The sequence below is a fragment of the Eleutherodactylus coqui genome, chromosome 9 (assembly GCF_035609145.1).
Source record: "Eleutherodactylus coqui strain aEleCoq1 chromosome 9, aEleCoq1.hap1, whole genome shotgun sequence".
In the NCBI taxonomy this organism is placed as follows: domain Eukaryota; kingdom Metazoa; phylum Chordata; class Amphibia; order Anura; family Eleutherodactylidae; genus Eleutherodactylus; species Eleutherodactylus coqui.
In genome coordinates, this window is record NC_089845.1 from 77,406,056 (window position 1) to 77,424,276 (window position 18,221).

Genomic DNA, 18,221 nt, shown 5'->3' on the forward strand with positions numbered 1-18,221 from the left:
TCCCAAAGAAAAAAGAGATCCTGTTCTCTGTAGCAACTACAGACCTATTTCCCTTATTAACCTTGATGCCAAGCTATGGGCTAAGCTATTGGCCAGAAGACTCGACAAATTTATCCCCGATCTTGTTGGCAAGGAGCAAGCGGGCTTTGTAAAAAGAAGGGAGGGCAAGGATAACTGTAGGAGACTTCTACATGCTTCCCGATACGCGCAATCACAGAATATCCCCATGGTATTCGTGGGAACCGACGCAGAGAAAGCCTTTGACCGGGTCAATTGGCAGTACATGAAAACCACCCTACTAAATTACAATATCCCGGATAGTTTTGTAACAGCCATCTTTTCTCTGTACGCCGCTCCACATGCCAGAATTAAGGTTAACGACACTATGTCCCCCCCCTTTGAAATTAATAATGGCACACGTCAAGGGTGTCCTTTATCGCCCTCGCTGTTCATTTTGGCTCTGGAGCCCCTCCTTGTTCAGGTCAGACAGGACCCAAAGATAGAAGGCCTAGCGGTCGGAAACGATCGGTTGTCTTCCGCGGCTTTTGCGGATGACATCGTCTTTATTATCACCAACCCCGAGGAGGGTCTCCGTGGACTTGTCGAAACACTAAATGCCTATGGTGAATTATCAAATTTTAAAATTAATTTCGACAAGTCCACGGTTCTAAATGTCTCGGTTCCACACGCAGTTGGCAAGGACTTAGCTAGTTCTTCACCGTTCGTCTGGTCGGAGACAGCCATGGATTATCTGGGAATTAAAATCCCACAAAAAATAGAGGATATATATGCAACTAATTTCGTCCCGCTACTGGACCAGGTTAGAAAGCTTGTGAAAGATTATGATATACCCTGTATATCTTGGTTTGGAAGACGCAATATCCTCAAATCATACATCCTTCCGATTATCCTTTATAAGATCAGAATGCTACCGATCTATATACCTCCCAGTTTCTTTAAAACGATTCGCACGGTCTTTGCGGCCTTCGTTTGGAGGCAAAGGAGACCCAGATTGGCTTACAGCCTAATGATCAAAAGGAGATCGGAGGGAGGTATAGGCCTCCCGAATGTCCAGGATTATTACCGTGCAGCCCAGTTGAACTACTGGATGGACTTGGCGTGTCCGTCAGGGGACAGGATACTCACTAATCTGGCATTGGCCCACACCTACAGTGGTTCTCAGAAAGACCTATGGTTTCCTGAGAAGAAAAGATACATGGCAAAGGGGTTCTCTCCTCTTCTGAAAGGACCGTGCGAAGTGTGGAATAAACTGAAGGGGACTCTGTCACCAGAGCCCTCCCCGGTGGCTCCACTAAGTTTAATACACGATTACATGAGGTTACCAGAAGATCCCACTACCACCTCGGTCTGGAAAAAATTTAACCACCTTACGGTGGGGGACCTTCAGGCGCTGGCTCACCTGCCGGCTGTAGATATCTTGCAAAAAATCCAGACGGATTGGTCTCCCTCCTTTTTGGTGAAAGCCACGGTTACAAGGGTCATGGAGGACTTTCTTAAAGCTTTTGCATCTACCAGGCCCAAAACCCCCTTTGAACGCGCTTTAATCGAGCCCAACCCCAGGGCAAGAAGAATTTCGCAGCTCCGCGGCCATTTTATTGTGCCGCACGCTATAATCAAGCCAGGATTTCTCGCCTCTTGGGAGAAGGAACTGAGCATCTCGTTGACATCTTCAGATATTAATCTAATTTTGTCCAACTCCTGCGGCCTTTCCCCATGTATACTTGCCCAAGAATCCCATTACAAATTATTAGTACGTTGGTACAAAACACCACAGTGGTTGGCTGCATACAAGTTGGCGCCACATAACAGATGTTGGAGGTGTGACGCCGAAGTGGGGTCCTACCTACATATATGGTGGTCCTGCAGGGGACTTGGGTCCTTCTGGAGGGGAGTGAGCGAGGTGTTGTGTGAAATTAAGCAAAACTTTATTCTAACGCCGGAGATAGTCTTCCTGTGGAAACCCTCCCAAGCGTTTCACCCACGGAGGGACAGGTTGGTGGCCCAGTTGATAGATGCGGCCAAAGCCCTGATCCCGCTGTCCTGGAAGTCTGAGGCACCCCCCCTTCTTTCACACTGGAAAGAGAAGGTGGATTGGATTTATAATCTTGAGGAACTGGCGAGCTGGCAGAATAATACACATGACAAATTCATTATAACGTGGCATCCCTGGCGTGAGTTGAGGCTCCTAGACGTTTTCTCCCAACAGTAGGTGCAGTTACCAAGACCCCCCTACCCTCCTATCCCCTTCCCCTCCTACCCGTCCCACTTTTCCCAATATGTGTTGTGTAAAAGGTTTGGTGGATCCTCCAGTCCGGAGGGTCCACAGGGACCACTTGGGCAGCGGTCGCGCGCTGGTCTTCAATCCCCTGATCTCTCGTTAAAGCCTTTATGTAACGTTGTCATTGCAGAGCCAGGGTTTCTGGAGCAAAAAGGTTGTTGTATTAGCGGTATTACATATGTGTTGAGGCATGCCCACACCTTGTATGTTTATATAAAAAATCTAATAAAAATTTGATTTGAAAAAAAAAAATAACTAGACTATACATATAGAAGAAATGACCAAAGTGTGACAATCAGGTGAGGGGTGCAGGGACTTTTCATTATCAACACAACAGTCATCTAGGAAAGTACCTGCCATGTAATTTAAAGAAGAAAACAAACTATGAAAATTTTAGGGACTGCAGGCTGTATACAATAGATCATTTGTCATTATTATCCTAGAAACACCAACTGTCATAATACTGTATACACAAGTGCAATTTGTGTATATAAAGAGGAAGATCAAACAATGTTTGGGTTAACTCCTGAGAACGGGATCTAAAAGCTATGTTTGAAATTTTGAGTTATTGTAAGTCACCCAAGTTGATCTACTGCCCGTCTTCTATCATCATACCAATGTTAACAGCAGCCGACGCAGTGTGCCTAGTGCAAATATATGGATCCCTTATTTTACATATTAATCCAACTTGTGTTCATATAGCAGGTGCACAGAAGACCATCGGTCCCAGTCAGGGAAAACAATATTTTGAACCTTTAGGCCTGCTTCACACAAGCATATGCGTTTTTACGCTTGCCGCATTGCAGCTGAAAAACGCGTGGAAAGGAAAAAGCTGCGATTAAGTCCTGATCCAAATTAGCATTTTCTCACCCATTTACACAGGCGGCTGTGGCATAATAGCGAAAATATACGCTGCAGCACAGAAATCCCTCGTTCAGCATGAATCCTTTTTGAATGACTTATAACAGTTACCTAGAGCCACCTGTAATCTTTTCGCAGTGTTGGACGCAGCTAAACTCCCTCCTTCTCCCTTTTTTTTTCAGCTCCCATAAAAGCCTATGGGAGTCGTCAGCGTATCTTGGCCAAAAGATAGGGCGAGGCCTATCTTTTCCAGCCATGTATTAAATTGGTTGCTGCTTTATTATTCCCGGCGCAACGTTTTTACATGGCTAAAAATCGCTCATTTGAATGAATACACTGGAAACCAATGCTTCAGATGGTCGTGTTATTTTAGTGCGGCTAAATCACCTGCCTAAAAAACGCTCATGTGAATAGGACCTTATGCTGGGTCCGCAGTGGGCAGAAAGCCTGGCTTTAAATCTGCACCATTTGGTTCGGAATTCACCTCCTCATTGAGGGGGGGGGGGTGAATTCCGCAGTGTAGATGACCATACAATTGACATGCCACGGATTTGAATTCCACGCCGCAAGTCAATTTCTGCGCGGGTTTTGAACGGATAATTTCCACAGCTTCCCAGACTTTCAAAATCTCGTCCACTTTGCTGCTACTGTAAATGCAACAGAATTTCTACGCAGCAATTCCGGAAGTGCCGGCCGGAGCGCCGCCGCACATGTGCAGTAGAGTTTTTTCTTTTTATCCTCTGCTTTCCTGCGGAATCCGTGACTCGTCTGTAATTCAATTGCGGACAGCGTGCGGATTGGACGGCTTCCATTGAAGTCAATGGAAGCCGTCCATCCAGGAACCACAGCAAAATGGAGAATGCTGCGATTTGTTTTCTGGACCAGAAGCTCTGCAAGACAAATATGCATGCTTTAATTAAGCTGCAGATGCCCATGTCTCCCTATGGGTGGCTTGAATTGCGGATCGCCTGCACCGGTGTCCCGCGCAGATTCTGCAATTCAAATTTGCCCGTAGACATTGGGCCTAAGGTTCTATTTACATGAGTGCTAGTGATGTCAGGCAGTGAAAATCTGACCATTTTTCAGCGATTTCCCTGTGATTTTAATAAATGTTTGAAGCGTTTTTGCATTAAAAATGCATTAGTTGCGTCCAATTTACTTGCATTTTTCGCCCATGTGAAAACATTTGCTAGTGGTTCCAATAGTGAAATGCTAGAAAAATGCATCACAATTACATGCAAATCACATGGCATGCGAGTGCGATTCATTTGTTTTTCATAGTCCCCATAAGAATTGCCCAAAAATAGGACATGCTGCAATTCTTTGATCTTGAAATCAATGGGTTCTTTTTCCATGCGAGTTCCGTCCATATTGCAATCAGACGTAACTTTCACTGGACTATTGCCCATGTAAATACAGCCATACGCTCACATGTCAACCAAACGTATTCAAGGACAACATAGTCAATAACATTCGATCAGGAATGCATCACCTGATTATGACCAATACCCCCTGAGTAGATCATATTATTTCTTATACTGATGTGGAACACATGAATAATAACAATCTGTAGTTATATAGTGTCAACATATTCTGTTGCCCTTTACAAATTAATTGTCTGGGAAGGCGCGTTCCAAAGAGCTAACAAGAAAACAGAAGCTATATAGTAATAGTAAAGATGTGGAAATGCAATTTAGTAAAGAAGTGTAAGTAGCATACCTGTATCCTGCCCTGTCTAACCGCCGTGGTATAACTGCCCAGACACTTGGCCAAAAGTGACACTTCACCAGAAATGACTTGTGCCCCAACATGTGCCACAAGACTTAGGCCGCCTGCAGACGGGCGGAAATCCCACGGCGGGATTTCCGCCACTAAAAGCCTGCATAGGAGTGCATTACAATATGCACTCCTATGCAGACGGCCGCGGTTTGGCCATGCGAAATGTAGCGCGGCAAACAAACCGCGGCATGTCCTATTTTTGTGTGGGGCTCGCAGAGCCTCGCACAGAAACGTCACTCACCCGGCCGGCAGCTCCGGTCTGCGCATGCGCCGGCTGCCCGGCAGCCGGCACATGAAAGAGCCGAGACCGCCGGGTGCGGGTGAGTACGCGCTCCTCCCTGCAGGTGCTGGAGTCGGGTCCCGCGGCGAGAATTTTTGCCGCCGGATCCGACCCGCCCGTCTGCAGGCGGCCTAAGGCTTTATTCACCCGAGCGTTGTATCGCGGCTCAATTAGCCATGCAAAAAAAATGTTGCATTGGTTTTCAATGAATTCATTCAGATAAATGTTTTTTTTGTCACACAAAAATATCAGAGAAAAAATATAGCTCATAAGCGCGTGATTTCAGCAACCGAAATTTCTTTCTATGTAAAAATATAGGCCTTGCCCTATCTTTGGACCATACAACACTGGAGGCCCCATAGACTCCTATGGGAGCTGTCAGAAAAGGGAGGGGGTGAGAAACACTGACAGGTGCCCCTAGTGAGGCATTTAAAAGGGCTTACTAGTAGTTCTGCCGACTAAAGGATTTTGAGGCTGTGGTGTATTTTCCCTGCATTAAGCCACAGACGGCCATGTGAATAGATGATAATATCACAAGTAATAATGGCTATTCTTTGTTAATGTGATTTTATGGTGTGATCTGTAGAAAGCAGACAGCTTTGCACATTACACAGTGGCCTGAGTTGGTACTGCAGTGTGAGTCGTATTGGAGTGCATGGGACTGAACCGCAGTACCAACTTAGGCCACTGTACAATGTACAGTGCTGTCTGCATCCTGCAGCAAAACGCCTAGAAGTGGGACAACCCCTTTAGGTATTAGAGGAATGCTAAACTATTCTACTAGTCTAACTTATTTCAGCTCTACACACTACTGTGCAGCACACAAGGTCAAGGAGTGAAAGAGTTACATGTCCCTCTTCTAGTTATTTTCCGTTCCCAACCTTAGAAGTCCAAAACACTGATGTAGATATTCTCTCTTTATTCTGAACTCATCAGACGTACAAGCTTTCATCACTTTTCACTTACTCTCGCTGAATACAAGTACTGGAGATCTAAAGCTACAATGACATATTTGTACTATTAAGAAATTCATTGCTGAGTGATTAGTTAAACTTTATCTACAAATGTACAAAAGTTTCTGCAATCTACAAAAATTTCAGCAGAAACACAAATAATTGCACCTGTCAGAAAAAGAATCCAGTATTTATGCAATATGAGCATCTGGCCCATAACACCAAGCCTGGAAATTCTGGACTAGAAGTTCTTACATTCTCAGGTTGTAGTACAAGTGCGGAAGTTTACATTTTTGCATTGACGAACATTTAGGAAATTCCTGTAGATTTCACTTAAAGCTTATGATCAAGAAAAATGTAATCTTGTCCAATAAATTATATTGTAATATCAAATGTTCTTATCTCGTGTAAGTAGATTGATATGAGATAGAGAGATAGATAGATAGATAGATATGAGATAGATAGATAGATAGATAGATAGATAGATAGATAGATAGATAGATAGATAGATGGGAGATAGATAGGAGATAGATAGAAAGATAGATGAAGATATAGATAGGAGATAGTAAGATAGATAGAAAGATAGATAGATATGAGATAGATAGATAGATAGATATGAGATAGATAGATAGATAGATAGATAGATAGATGATTGATAGATAGATGATAGATAGATAGATAGATAGATAGATAGATAGATAGATAGATAGATAGATAGATAAGAGATAGATAGATGATTGATAGATAGATATGAGATAGATAGATATGAGATAGATAGATGATTGATAGATAAGATAGATAGATAGATAGATAGATTAGATAGATAGATATGAGATAGATAGCTAGATAAGATAGATAGATATGAGATAGATAGATGATTGATAGATGAATAGATAGATAAGAGATAGATAGATGATTGATAGATAGATAGATACATAGATAGATAGATAGATAGATAGATAGATAGATAGATAGATAGATAGATAGATAGATAGATAGATTAGATAGATAGATAGGAGATAATAAGATAGATAGATATTAGAGAGATAGATAGATAGATAGATAGATATTAGATAGATAGGAGATAGACAGAGAGATAGATATGAGAGAGATAGACAGATAGATGGATAGATATTAGAGAGATAGATAGATATGAGATAGATAGATAGATATGAGAGAGATAGATAGATAGATGATAGACAGATAGATAGACAGATAGATAGATAGGAGCTAGATAGATAGATAGATAGGAGATAGACAGATAGATAATGTTGTAAATAAATTGTGAATTTCCCTCAGTTAAGGAACCTGGAGTTTCCCTATTATTCAGAAATCATTAAATATCCCACTTACAACAAAATACCCCAATTACAAGTTAATCATGCAGTGAATTTCCAGAGAATAAATATGACTTTTGTAAATAACTTTTTAAAAAAGTTTAATTTTTATTTCAAAAAGGTTCCTAAGTAGAGATGAGCGAACGTACTCGTTTTGAGTACTTACGCACCCGAGTACCGCCATTTTCGAGTACTTCAGTACTCGGGTGAAAAGATTCGGGGGGCGCCGGGGGGCGGGGAGAGGCGTGGCGGTGCGGGGGGTAGCAGCGGGGAACAGGGGGGAGCCCTCTCTCTCTCCCTCTCCCCCCCACTCCCCACTGCTACCCCCCGTGCCGCCACGGCGCCCCCCGAATTTTTTCGCCCGAGTACGGAAGTACTCGGAAATCACGGTATTCGGGCGAAAAAGGGGCGTGGCCGAGCACGTTCGCTCATCTCTATTCCTAAGGTTCCTTTACAGCATATAAATTTCCCAGTGGGGAAGTGGCCCCTCATATCTAGTCACCTTCTATTACAGTCTATGGGAAAAGAGCTGAGCATGCTCACTCCAACCAACAATGGGGTGCTGGGCAGCCCTGTTCTCAAGAGAGTGGAGGTCCCAGATGTTAGGGTCCTACTGATTGGATAAGCCCTGCATTGAAAATGAACATTTAATATCTCTTTCATGATTGCTTGTTTGTTACTTTATTATGCAGAATAACAAAACACAGCAAATAGGTAATGCTAGTAGACACAATCTTTTAACCATTAGGCCATATCTGCATTGGAACTCCGGCCGGTGGATCCGTCACAGATCAGGCTTGAAAAGCTGGAAGAAAAAGTACTGCATACACTGAGTGCACGAGTGATCTGAGGGACTATGAGCATGGCACGGTTATTGGTGTTCAACTAGTTGGGCCGAAGGTTCTAAAAATTGCCAAACCTGTTGAGCTTTCTCATTCAATGATGTCAAGAGGATATGGTGAATGGTGTGATTAAAGAAAAACATCCAGCAAAAGGAGATCCAGGGGACGTAAACAACTTGTCAATGTGCTTTTTCTTACGTCCAATAGTGAGGCAGCTGAGCGGAAAGCGGATGGACCCCATTATAGTCAATAGGGTCTGTCCGGCACTGTTTGGCTACCTCCAGGGATGAAACCGTTCGGCTGCAGGGATTCCCCTTTCCTGCCCTGTTTGGGGAGCAAGAAAGTGGAATCCCCAACGCAGATGTGAAGCCACCCTTGCATGATTTTAAGTAAATATACTTGTTTTAGTTGCTCTGACATGTTGGTCATTCTTGTGTGTAAAGATCAACTATACAAGTACTCTCCTGTAATGGCAGTCTGTCAAGGTGTCAGTCATTTACTGGAGAGTAGAAAGAATGCAGAAACAAAGCTGCAGAAAATCGCCCATTTTACTAGTTCCTTCACTAATCAACTATGTACCAAAACACACCCCTGCATTCCTCTGGTATAAACCAGGCTCTAGTTTATCTAGATATGCGACGCAGTCTTGTAAATGTTCTACACAATCACAATTGAAACAAAAATATACATTTTCCAGTAACAAAGTGACAAGCGAGCATTGTTTTCTAAATGTCATGGGAGGGTACAAAAACTTTTCCAAGGTTGAAGGTTGATAATAACCTTTAAATGAAGAGCCAAACACTCTTCATCCAAACAACAACAATAGTGTGCTATAAAACAAGGCCTCTTCTACTGCTCAACACATTGAGCAAGTCATGGTCATCGGTTTTTCAGTTGTGGTGGAGGTTCTAAAAATTGCCAACCTTGTTGAGTTTTCTCAAACAATGTCAAGAGTATATGGTGAATAGTGTAATCAAAGAAAAACATCCAGCAAAAGGAGATCCGCGGGATGTGAACAACTTGATAACGAAAGGGGTCAGACAAGGGTGTGGACTGAACTACAAGAGACGCAGTCATGAGTAGCACTGTTCCTGGAAAAAATAGACCCTTTTTTAAAATCCCAGGCAACCCTTTAAGAATATTTTAGACAAAGGTGATCAAACACAGATTCAACAAGGTGGGAACCCATCAAGACACTGCGGTCTCTGATTGGCAGGCAGTAGTCACCTGACTTCCATTGTCAACAGAGACTGGTAGAACCGCAGTGCTGCAACATTAGATTGCTGGGGCTAAGGATTGCTGGGGCTAAGGATGGACAAGTACTGAGTCTTATTCTCTGCTTTCCATTTTTCTCCTGATGAACCCTGGCTTTATTTACAAGAGAAATGCATTTGTGCTGGGAATTTAAGAGTTATTATTTTTCCTTTGTTTGGAAAAAGCCTGTTTAGTTGTATTATAATGGACACTCATCATGTTGCGGGGGCGTCCTTTTCAGGGCGATAGCCTTGCAGCTAGGCAGTTGCGAGGGTGGGGTATTAATAGGGAAGTGTGCCATGGCTTTGATGCTTATTTTGGATTCTGCTCCCTTCACTACATTAGAAGAGGTTTAATTTCTGTCTTTGATGGATTCATTCAAGTTATCATCTTATTCCATGAACCGAGAGTTACTGTCTTTATATTTATCATATCTATGCACTATATCTGAGCCCATTTTTTGCTTTTGCATCTGTTTTACTAATTAATCATGTTATATATTTTTGGGAGGCTGTTTTTGATTGATTGGATAATAAAGTATGGTTTTAATACAGGGAATTTTGTAGTGATATTTTCATATCTGCACCTGTCATTAAGATTTCAAAAAGTAACCAGACAACCCCTTTCATGTAGCTGACAGTGTTCACATACTCAAAGACACAAGATCTCTCATGCTGACAGTCACTGGTGGGTTGTGGGAGGTCCTGTGGATGCTAGGAGTCTCACATCCTGAAGGTTCGTACACGACATGGTATGTGCAGGTTTTTATGATGTGTTTAAAAAATACTTATTTTAGAGATCTATTGAATTTTTAAATAAAAATACTTTTCAAATACCAGTAATAGGTTTACTTTAAGATATTGTCTTGGCCCATTGCAATGGCCCTCAAACCACAAGGCATCAATTGTAGCTACTAAGCAAGTACAACCATATTAATATGTCAGGTATTTTTCTTTGGTCTGCTACAAACCTAAAAGGATGAGCAGTTACTCTTCTAATCACCTTCTGCTCCTAATCAGACCACATGACTCAAGTCTTTACTGGCATCTGGGTCATTAAGATTTTTGGTCTCTACATCGCCATCTATTGGAATGCAGCATTCCTGCAAGTCAATGTCAGACCTTTTAACAAGCCTATTAACACTGGCTGGGATTATAAGCCAAAACCTGAGTCTTCCTCAGAAGGAAAAGATAACCATATACAGCCATCTGTTTCGGGAGGTTTCGGTGCATGGCGTACTACAAGTATCATTTGGCCTGGCACCCTTTATATTCTTTATCTATGTGCAAGTACAGTACTAAGTAGGCGCTCCACTCATTACAGGGTAGGCATGTGAGCGGTTGTTCATCAATATCTTGCACGTGTACATCGCTCCTGCATTTGGCACTTCAGCAGTCTGCGTGTTGAGGGAGCTGGTGTTTTTACCTGCACTTCTATCTCGTATTAGTACATTGGTAACTAACATGGCCGTTTTATGTAATTTTTCCACATTTTCCTATTTTCTCTGAGAACCATACTGCAATACATTCCGAGAGTTACATGAATGCCCCCTTTCTCAAGCAGAAACATAAACTCTATACAACTTTACAGGTTTTTATACATACTGAGTAAGTGGTGCCCTGCTTGTTTGTTGGCTGTAGGTGATGTGTGCAGGTTGCATATGTTCCAGCAACCGAACATATCCTGCATTCCATCAGCTAGGCTGCACTGCCTTCCGACAAATGGAAAAGGAACCGATTCTGTCACATTGCAATGGCATTGTATGGGTTTGCATAATCTATTTTGCCAATCCAGAAGAAAGTTTTGTCATCTGATGGGTAATACAGGAAGGGAGTTGGAGACAGTTTCCACTTCTCTCTTGTCTTTCTAGGTACATTCATAAGCACCTTCATGTATAAGAAAGATTCTTCACACCCTGAGTGCTGAGATCTTCTGTTGTGGTTTTTTGTGGCTAAGAATAAATATGTCAGCCAACAGGTTTGCTGAGAATATTTAACAAATTAATCCAAAAAGCAAAAAGGTGTTTATGTAATCTGAGTCTAGAAACAAGTCGTGTACATAGTGATGGATTACTTGGGCAAATGCATAGTTTAGTCAAACAAAGTGAGAATGGACAACTAACTTAATTACTAAAAAGGGGCATTCCACCTTGAGGATCTGTTGAAAACACACAGCTTGTTTGCCAGGAGCAATTAGGATTACTGTATGTGCCAGTATGATCATTTGGCATATACAGTTCCATTCTTCTTGGCAGCTCCTTTACATGGGCACTGCGACCAAGTCACGGCTGCATCTCCCATTTTCACACCTATTCAGATGGCCAGGCTGTGGCATATATATGCCGCAGCCTGTAATACCGTCGGTTATGGGGAGAGGGTTCAGCTCTGCTAAACTTCCTCCCCCTTCCCTCATCTTCTCCACCCCTTGCCACCTGCTGGCAAAGGGAGGGGCCAAGACAGGGCGGGAGCTAGTGTGCTAAACTCCCTCCCCCACTCTGCCCATTGCCGGCTGTAGGCAAGGGGAGGAGGTGGTATGGGGTGGTAGCTTAGCAGAGCCAGTGTGCTAAACTCCCTCTACCTCCCTCCCCAGCCTGAAGGAGCTGCTGGCTTCTGCTGGGAGGGACTTTAGTAATGCAAACCTCTGCTAAACTCCCTCCCACTTCCCTTTTCTGGCAGCTCTCGTAGGCTTTCATTGGAGTCTATGGGACCAGCCAACGTATTCCGGCAAAAGATATGTTAAGACCTATCTTTTCCAGGCAGCATAAAAATGGCTGTCCGGAATGCGCTCTGTATGCGCTATCTTTTCCGGCCAGCCGATTTTACGTACCCCAAAAAATGCCCATCTGAACAAATGCATTGGAATCCAATGCTTCAGAAGGTCGCAATCTTCAGACGGTGTTTTATTGTTTTATTCTTAGCCTTGGTCACCACTGCCTCTTGCGCATGCGACTTTCAGCCGCGATGCTGGCAGCTGAAAATCGCAGCACCCGTTTGAAGGAGCCCTTATACTGTGGTTCACTACCTTGACATAAAAAGATTAGCCTTACTCAGTTTGCATATTTCCTTCTCTATTACCAGCAATAGACTATCACTCTTCAGTTTAAATTACACACTAAAAGGCCATTTTATTATAAGATTCCTATGTATTAGTTGGGTCTAATTCAAGGGCTATTCTGTAGTACTGATGATTAGAGATGAGCGAACGTGCTCGGCCACGCCCCTTTTTCGCCCGAATACCGCGAATTCCGAGTACTTCCGTACTCGGGCGAAAAAATTCGGGGGGCGCCGTGGCGGCACTGGGGGTAGCAGTGGGGAGTGGGGGGGAGAGGGAGAGAGAGAGGGCTCCCCCCTGTTCCCCGCTGCTCCCCCCCGCACCGCCACGCCTCTCCCCGCCCCCGGCGCCCCCCGAATCTTTTCACCCGAGTACTGAAGTACTCGAAAATGGCGGTACTCGGGTGCGTAAGTACTCGAAACGAGTACGTTCGCTCATCTCTACTGATGATCTATCCTCAGGATTAGAGATGAGCGAACGTACTCGTTTTGAGTACTTACGCACCCGAGTACCGCCATTTTCGAGTACTTCAGTACTCGGGTGAAAAGATTCGGGGGGCGCCGGGGGGCGGGGAGAGGCGTGGCGGTGCGGGGGGGAGCAGCGGGGAACAGGGGGGAGCCCTCTCTCTCTCCTTCTCCCCCCCACTCCCCACTGCTACCCCCCGTGCCGCCACGGCGCCCCCCGAATTTTTTCGCCCGAGTACGGAAGTACTCGGAATTCGCGGTATTCGGGCGAAAAAGGGGCGTGGCCGAGCACGTTCGCTCATCTCTACTCAGGATAGATCAATAGTTGATCAATGATGGTTCACCACTCAGAACCCCTGGCAATTACCCGATCTCAGCCACCACACTCACTGTAGCAGGCTGAATGTTGACGGCTCCATCCATATTGGGGTCAGAGCTGGATCGTAGCTCCTATTGAGTTTTCTATTACACTTTAAGCTCCGAACATGTGGATGTCTGGCCCTGCTGTAGTGAGTACAGGAGCTGAGATCAGGTGATCACTGGAGGTCCTGATAATCGGACCCTGGCTGATCAACTACTGATGACCTAGCCTTAGGATAAGTCATCAGTACTAAGAAGTTAAATATCCAAAATACTATTTTAACCTTCAGACTCACAGCACTTGATTGTGGCATAGATTCCACTAGGTGTTGAAATTGTTCTTCGACCCATGCTGACTGGAAGCTTCTTGCAGTTGCCACAGATTAGATGGAGGTACTGACACATTCAGAGCAGCTGACAGGAAGGAGTCATCAAGTCATGCTGCTTGTGTTAAATTCTGACTCTCCCATCACCACGGGGCTCAGATTACTCAATTTTCCCATTATAATATGGATGTACGGTGAAACCGATCTATGGCAAACTTGCTCATTTGATTTTATGTTTTACTTTGGGGGTCACTTGTCTAATTTCCATACAGGAAAGCTCAAAGCATGAAAGGGCAGGAGTCTCTAATAAAGTTGCCATTTAGTCAAACTTGTATAACGTATCCAATACTCAAGTTTTGTATTTCCAGTGAAATTGTACAAATCCTGTAAAAAGTATATTCTAAACATTGTGTGGGCCAGTTCACACACAACTCATTAGCCAAGTAGAAGCCCATGTGTCACATGTGACATGCGCTCCAGATCCCATTAACCACCAGGGTGCACAGATCTCCCACAAGATAAGGACACCCATCTTCCACAATTTCCTGCTGCTAATGCCAGATTATATAATTCCATCTATTACGGACAAAAAAGGAAGATTCCACCAGAGTCGATCATTGTCTCATCCTCATAAAAATGTTTCCACTTTTGCTATTTTTATTGCTGCATCCATAGTATGTAAATAGTGATGGAACAGAAAACCTGCGGGGATTGCAGGGACAAATTTTGGTATGATGGAAACATTTTTTCCTATTTACATTTCGGCAATGTACAGAAGTGTGCGAATGGGCATTGGTGCATACCAGAAATAGTAAAACTGTAAATATTCATACTGTTGTATCAGCCACATAGGGAGATATGGTTTCAGGTTTGTTGGGGTATATTTGCATACTGTACACTTACTGCAGACAATTCTATAACTCTACCATTTATCTGAATGGGGTTTGCCGAAATCCATGCCCCTGCTGCAGAACATCCCCAGTGCGATATATGGCATATACACAGCAGATGATGAAATCTGTGTAATGAATCTACGGTTTGTGAACACCCCCTTCTGTCCACAAGACTGACAGCACACTGGGAAGAAAGAAAAGTACTGGGCTGCTGTAAGCAAAATAATTACTGTGTCCTTATACACACAAGGTACAAGGCATACAAAATGGTCATAAGGAAACATAAAAAGTGGCGAAACAGGGGATCCAACTCTAAACTACTAATACAAGGAGCCCCTACCTAGAAGCGGAGCGCTCACCCTGATAAGGGCAACCTCACATCAAAAGCCTCATCAGAGGGTGACAGTGAATGTGGCAAAGGCTAGATGTTACACAAGACTGCAAACCGCATAAGTACAAGAGGAAAGATGTAATAACACCCCAGATAAAATAAATCACCAGATAGACTTATCTGAACTGAGACATAGCACCGAACCGAGAGCTGACGACTAGACCAGAAACACCTTCAGACTGAGAGTGTAACTGGCACCCTTTGTAAGGAGGAGCCAGAATAAATGTACAGAAACTACAGCTGATTGGCCGACTGAAACGTCCCCTCCCTGCCAATCAATCAATCCACTGACTGGCAGGGAAGTCCTAATCAGCATCCAGTGCTAAAATCACACTGAGCATGTGCCGGCATGAGAATAACGTGGCTGATGCCCTCCCGGTCCTGATCCTCCAACACGGCCGGTGAGCCGTGGCAGTATCTTCTATCCCTAGTAGTATGCTGTAAACGTGTAATTCATACTGAAGCTAAAGCATAGATAAAGAATAATATCATGTACTAGTGACTCCATAAGCACAGAATACATGGCACATCACCCAAAAATATAAATTTCCTGCAGAAATCCAGTCTTTCTTTACATTATAGAGAAACATGTTTCAGTTGTTTTGCTAAATGTTTCAAGTACGTCAGTAAGAATTTCCCTCAAAGATTCCACTGGAATTACAGATATCCTGTGAAAGAGGAAAGAGGGTCAGCTCGACATACTACAAAGTAAAACAACTTGGGGAAGTGATAAGTATGTCAATCAGATAACAGCACAAGTGTAAGGATTTACACTTATCGCTAGACATAGTCTGTCTATTCTACACAAATACATACATTATTTTATTTCCTTGACGATAATGGCTCTATAAGTTTTCATGGGGAAGTTTTGACAATCCGCTATGACAGTTCTACACTGTAAGCATCCTAACACAAAATGGGGGCTAAGCGCTCTAGACCCATATTAGTAAAGGATGGAGGTGGGGAACTTTCAAGCTTTCAGTTGGATTAGATATTAATGAGTGCTGTACCTCCATTTTAGAGACATGTGACATAAAATATTTGAGAATGGCATAAACTGTAATTTCTCAGTAGGAGAGATTTATCACAAGTGGTGAGCGCTAGAAGTGGGACAGCAATACATAACAGCTAATGAGGTAGTGGCATTCATTTTCCAGACGGAGATCTAGAATATGCTTGGTTGCTCTGTACAGCTCTTCCACTTTACCATTGTTTTGATAGATTTCCCACATTGTTTGAAACAAGGCAGTTGTACACGCATCAACAGTGAGAAGTCAGCAGGGCAGATGAGGGGTAAGTAAACTCCCAGGAACTGCTACAAGCTGTCAACAGAGGAGACAGAATTTAAATTGGAAATAACTTTTATTCTTCACTGCTCCCCTGGTCTAGTTTCAGATCACTCTTGGTGTCAGTAGTAACAATATAACTGGTAAATCCTAAGTATTTTAGACTATTAAACCAGAACAAACTAAGATTTATGGCCACTCTAGCAAAAACACATTTTTCCCTGCCTGCCCCTCTCTCCTGATTGCTGGTGATGCTCTGGATATCCCCTATGTATATTGCAGTCACTTCCATGCAGTGCAAACTCCTTGTCTGATGCTTTTCAGGCACCATCTTGATGCTGAGATTTCTCCCTGATAGCTTTCTCGATGCTCTACTAATGCTCTCATGATGGATCAGCACAGCATCACATTACCATCTAGAGCCAGTACCATCTCTGCCTGCTGTGAGGAGACTTCCATTATCTTCTATGTTCTATACAGACCATAATTATACTGTCAAGAGGATGAGCTGTGATCTCCTTCATTATAACTGTATGGCAAGAGCCTATAATAATCAGCAGTATCGGTGATCAGAGTTTTGACCCCACCCTCCCATGAAGAGCTCATGTGGTAGAGTCAATGCTATATCATCACTATACTAAATGAAAAACTGACTTCTTAAGAGAACATAAAGCCAAGTAAATCTCATATGGTCAGAGAAAGATCATATGACTCACCCAAGGAGAAGGACGCTAGAAAGTTTCAGATAGAAAGGAATAACTAACGGACCGATTTATATATACTGGGGGACTAGCTACATAATGTACGAAAATAAAAATCCCCAGAGTCGCTTTTTAAACTGCATTTTCCCCACTGCTCAATCTAAAGCAAAATTAGGTACAACGTTTTACAATTAAGCTTCTCTTTCACATTTTAAGATGGAAAAAAGTATAATCCCCACTTAGTGCAGAGCTTTTATACTTTTATTTATTTACTTGGTTTACATGTGCAAAAGTTTAGGATCTTCCAAATCTGCACTTAAGTAATTTCCAGCACAAGGGACTTCCTGGTCTCCAAGACAATAAACAGTGCAGGTAGTCATGTGTGCGGTGTCTTAATGAGAGCCTAGAGAAAGCTGGCATGTCTTAAAGGCCAATGGAAATTCACCAAATGCTTGTAAGAAGAATCTTGGTTTCATGCATTAAGATGTACTGTATTCACATTGAAAATCTCTACCGTCATGTAAAATACAACATTTTACGTAAAGTCAATATTCATGCTGTAAACCAATCAAAAACATCAAATTAAACAGAAAAGCAGCATTTACTTAAAAGGTAGCCCATCTACTTGGTTGTCAATGGAAACATCCTATATAGGTACATCTGCACTTTACAGGGGAATGTACTTAATCCAATGTACTTTACTTGTGCAGGTAGATGAAAGTACAGATACCCTATAAGCAGGTACAACTTTCCTTTCTTTGGAGGTGTGTGGGGATGCATAACTTCATAAACAAACATTTGAATGGACTTAAAAACAAACAAACAAACTAAAGTTCTGGTAAAGCAAAAATTTGGCAACAAAAAGGAATGTGAAAGCCAACAACAAAACTGTAGAAGTACACAGTTGAAACAGTGCTAAAACATATAATGGATATGCAAGCAGTTGATAATTGCTTGCTTTGTATCCAATGCTAAAAAATAAAATACTCTCCCTAGTTATAAGATCCAGTTTGTTATATTTGCACAAACATTATATTACAACATATTATATAATCAGTCAAACATGCTCTACAGTGTTCTATGCTCAGCCAAGGCAATAGAACGACAATGCAAGATCTGGATCCCCTATGAAGACAACTAGCGC

General features: G+C 42.8%; 1 protein-coding gene across 4 annotated transcripts in view; it reads right to left on the minus strand.

Moving 5' to 3' along the window:
* ARHGAP28 (Rho GTPase activating protein 28) overlaps positions 1 to 18,221 on the minus strand; it is a 183,415-nt gene that overhangs the window by 61,778 nt on the left and 103,416 nt on the right. The window lies entirely within an intron of this gene.